The sequence below is a fragment of the Lycium barbarum genome, chromosome 11 (assembly GCF_019175385.1).
Source record: "Lycium barbarum isolate Lr01 chromosome 11, ASM1917538v2, whole genome shotgun sequence".
In the NCBI taxonomy this organism is placed as follows: domain Eukaryota; kingdom Viridiplantae; phylum Streptophyta; class Magnoliopsida; order Solanales; family Solanaceae; genus Lycium; species Lycium barbarum.
In genome coordinates, this window is record NC_083347.1 from 110,524,987 (window position 1) to 110,530,073 (window position 5,087).

The following is a 5,087-nucleotide window of genomic DNA, read 5'->3' on the forward strand; positions in this document are numbered from 1 at the left end:
CTATTTCAATTTATATGACACTCTTTCCTTTTTAGTCAGTCCGAAAAAGAATGACACATTTCTATATTTAGTAACAATTCAACTTTATGAAATGATTTCTAACTACACAAATTTCTAGATTTGTTTTAGTCCACAAGTTTCAAAAATCTTTCTTTATTTCTCTAACTTCGTGTCAAGTCAAACACCTTCATATAAAATGAGACGAAGGGGGTATGAAAGAATTTTGAAAGAATATAACATAAAAATTACACATGAAAGTATAAAAACAGAAAAATCCAACTAAAAGTGTTACCTACTTACCTAGAAAGAGTCGTGCAAAGGGAAAGAGAAGTTAGCATTCATCTTAGGGAAAAGGGTCAAATATACCCCTCTATTTTATTTTATTAGCCAACTTTATTCTCCATTAGTAAAGGTGAACAAATATACCCTGTCGTCAACAAAGTATACACTTGCACCCCTATTTGGATGGAAAATCCAAATCAAATTAAATTATCAGATTTTAAAAAAATTATCCAATTCCTTCCACGGCCCGACCCGCCCCGACCCAGCCCCAATTTCACCTTCTTCTCCAAGAAGAAAGCTCAAAAAATTTGAGCCAATTTCTTTCAATTCTCAATCAAATGAGCTCAAATTTGAGATACAACTTTCTCAAAATTCAGTGAACAAATCCCAACCACCAATTTGAGATAATTGACTGAAGCTGCCTTCCGTATAAGTATTAAAATTGTTAAACTTTTATAGCCTAATGTCAGATACAAATTAATAGGATGAGTAAATTTTGAATTTCTTTCAAATTTGTTCTTACATTCCATCTTACAGAATTGCTACAGGTACTATATGTTCCCATAGAGGTAAAAGAAGCAATTTAATTTCAAGGAACACATTTACAGTATGGTTTTTATTTTTTACAGTTGCGATCAACTACGCTTATATTCATTGTTTGTCTGCCTTTAGTTTTGGTTGCCTAAAGCTTTCTACTTTCTTAGTATTGATTTTTCCTTTTGACCGGTTGCAATCAACTACGCTTATATTCATTGTTTGTCTGTCTTTAATTTTGGTTTGCTTAAAGCTTTCTACTTTCTTGAAATAAATTGATCTCTTATGTAAGAGTTTTATTATAGCTTCCCTTTTCCCAAACTCATGAAAGATATGATCTCTGATTCTTTTGTGATCTTTTTCTACTCAATTTCTTTTTTGAGATGTAGCATAATCTCAAATTTGAGCTCATTTCATGCTCAAAATTTTTGAGCTTTCTTCATGGAGAAGAAGATAAAATTGGAGCTGGGTCGGTCGTGGAAGGAATTGGGTAATTTTTATAGACTGGGGTAATTTAATTTGATTTGGGGTTTTCCATCCAAATAGGAGTGCAGGTGTAAAGTTTGTTAATGACAGGGGTATATTTGTTCACTTTCACTGACGAAAGATAAAGTTGGCTAATAAAATTAAGTAGATGGGTATATTTGACCCTTTTCCCTTCATCTTATTGGAAAAAGTCTTCTAGCTTGCCGTCACTATTTATATTTTTGTTCATACCAACACCTGCTTGCTTGAAAAAAATCATCAACTCGTATGCTTCAAAAGAAAATAAAATGAACACAAAGTATGAATTACCTATCATTGTTAAGTAATTAAAGACGATTAGCAAGTTCAAAATTATTAAAGAAAATGAAGAAGAAGAAGAAGAATGAATTACCTGTCATTAATTAGCTTGTTTGGACGGGCTTCTGCCTATAAGCTGCAAACAGCTTATAAGCTAAAAAAAAAAGTTGAAATAGTCTAATTTTTTTTTTTTTGCTTATAAATTGTTTTAACAACTTATAAGCTGTTTTAGATAAGCTAAGTCAAATGGGCTCAATTATTTTTTTGAATTTATTTTAAGCACAAAATGACTTTAAGCTGGCCAGCTAAACACTAAAAAAAACTGAAAACAACTTATAAGTCAATCCAAACGGGCTCATTGTTAAATCAGTAACACGAAACAAAAAATGCTTTCACAAAGTATATCATATACATTAAGAGAAAAAGTCCAGAAGCTGATCATATGACAACAAAATAGAAAATATGAAATAAGAAATCATCAGAGAGTTATATAATGAATCACAAAAAACAAAAAAGTAGAAGTGTTAGACGATGAAAAGTCTTGAAAAGAAACAAATGGGGTGTGTCTAGTTTCATTTCTTTATCTCTTACTCTAACATCATCAGTGGTCTAAAAAGATGAGTAGCTGCCAAGAGAATGGAAGTAAATTGTTGATGAAAAGTTGTAACGATTAATTAATATGGTTAAAAGGTAGAAACGTTTGTAACAGCCCTTTTAGGATTGTTTCTTTCATCAATGTGTGTAGTATATATTAAATCATTGACCAGAAAAATGAGTAAAAAAGTCAAAAAAATGAGAGAAAAGATAAATGCAAATGAAGGTCATAGAGAGGTGCTACACCACCTTGTTTATGCCTAGATTTATATTATATATAGATAACTTGACGTGCTTTTCCAGGGAACTCAATCATCAATTGAAAATGATAACTAGTTACTTTAATATATAACTGAAATATTAGCACTATAAATACCATGTAATCACTCTAGGCATTTCATCCACAACATTCAAAACAGAGACATAATAGAATCAACAAAGAAATTGAAGTGGTGAAAAATGGCTTTGACAATCAATTGGAAGCTTCCTTTTTTAGCTCTACTAGTGTTAAGAATGTGGGTTTCTCAAGCCACATCTCGTGACCTGAACGAAGCCTCGGTAATCCAGAAACACGAGCACTGGATGGCTCGCTTTGGACGTGTGTACAGAGATGATTTAGAGAAGGCAAAAGGTTCAAAATATTCAAGGACAATGTTGATTACATTGAGCCGGCCAACAAGGATGGAATTAGGCCTTATAAATTGGGCATCAATGAATTTGCAGATGTGACAAATGAGGAATTCAGAGCTACTCACAACGGAGACAAAATGCCTTCTCATCAAGAGGCATCAAAAAACATATCATTCAGGTATCAAAATGTGACTGCTCCAGCTACCATGGATTGGAAGACAAAGGGGTCGTTACTGGAATTAAGGATCAAGGGCAGTGTACAAAATATGTTAATAATAACATCCTTCCAATGAATATGTTACCAAAAAAGAGAATCTTATTAAGCTGATAATGTACAGGATGTTGTTGGGCATTTCCTCTGTTGCTGCCACTGAAGGGATCAACAAGATCAAAACTGGTAAATGAATCTCTTTATCTGAGCAAGAACTCGTGGACTATGACACAAGTTCAGATATGGGATGTGAGGGAGGTCTCATGGATGATGCTTTTACGTTCATCATTAAGAACCATAGACTTACTACTGAATCGAATTATCCATACAAGGGAACTGATGGCACTTGCAAAACTGGAAAGGAATCCAATGCTGCTGCTAATATTACTGGTTATGAAGAGGTTCCAGCCAATAGTGAATCTACTCTGTTGAGTGCTGTTGCTAACCAACCGGTATCCGTAGCCATTGATGCTAGTGGATCAGATTTTCAGTTCTATTGTAGTGGTGTTTTTACTGGAGAATGTGGAACTGAGTTAGATCATGGTGTTACGTACAACAGTTGGATATGGAAAATCTAGAGATGGGACAAAGTTTTGGTTAGTCAAGAACTCGTGGGGGACTAGCCGGGGCAAGAATGGTTATATTAGAATGCAAAGAGATGTTGATGCTGAGGAAGGGCTTTGTGGAATTACTATGCAAGCTTCTTATCCAACTGCTTGAATAGCTGAGAAGCTTTGTGGGAACTTGCTGTTGATTCTTCTATGAACACTATTGTTGTTCACCTTGCTAGTATATATTTTATGTTACGTGTTTACTGTGTATGTTACAAAATCATTGCATGTAAATTCTAATTGTTAAACAAAAGTTTGTATTTGGAAGTTTCAGCATTCAGGAATGAAGTGAAGATTTATCTACTTTCACATCGTTTGTCACCACTTGGCCCAAAATAAGCAATTCTTGTATAGACAGAAAAACCAACTAGCAGTTTGTAATGTTGGAATAGATATATCTCTCTTTCAACCTCATGTATCGTCCATTTCCCAAGCCATTCTTTATCAGCAAATGCTTGAACTTACTATTGCTCATGCAGAGGCCAAACACACTTACAGTATGATCAAGTGTAGTGTGGCATTTCCCTGTAAATACTCTATTCAAATAAAACTGGAATTTTAGTAAATGTGCTTTAGCACCTACAACTGCCGACTGGTTAGCTACTGCCTCCAAGAATCCATTTCTCTTTCTTTTCAAGAGCCCATTCTCATGGTTAGCTGATGCACTTTCCTTGCCACTATTAGTCACAATTTCTGCTCATCCCTTTTCTGGCACAAGTGTGATTGCTTCCTTACAGTGGCGGAGCTAGGATTTTCATTTATGGGATTCAAAAAATAGAGAAGTAAATATATAGAGAAGCCAAGGGGATTCATGATATTATGTATGACTATCCAGTTTGAGCCTTTATGATTCCTTCTCAGCATCAAAAACCGTGGAACACATCCAAGTTCTGCACGATGTCATTGTGTTCATTTTTATTGATGTGATCTATTAGTTAATAGTACCAAAAAAATGTTCTTAGAGTGAGAGCTGACCACACACTCCTTCCTGCAATCAAGAAACTGCTTCTTTCTTTACTCCAATCTATGCTTGATAAAATGGCGTGTACATTTTCATATCTGAAAGATGTGTTTGTAGAGGATGATGACTTGGTTCATAGAGGGTTATGGAATCTTTTATGAGTTGCTCGTTGGTCAAGGTTGCAATATTGTTGATGTTCAGTTTGTAGGGTTTATTTCCAGCATTTACAGAGTCTTAATGTACTTAAACATTTGACTTGAAAATTTTGCATGGCTTATCTGTCAATTACAGAAGCTTCTGCAATAGAACAACTTGTGGCTAGTGAACTGATGCAAGATGTTTCATTACAGTGCCATTGCTTCTCCTTAGGTGATTTCAGAAGTGTAGATAAGTTTTCTTGTTCTGAAATTAAGTACATTTCTATTTGAGATGTTTAATTTATTTGGGAGGGGCGGGGGGTCATATGTTCATAGAATACTGT

General features: G+C 34.5%; 1 pseudogene; it reads left to right on the forward strand.

The window, feature by feature from the left end:
• Positions 1 to 559: 559 nt before the first annotated feature.
• On the forward strand, positions 560 to 3,963 carry LOC132619359 (senescence-specific cysteine protease SAG39-like; annotated as a pseudogene).
• Positions 3,964 to 5,087: the final 1,124 nt, after the last annotated feature.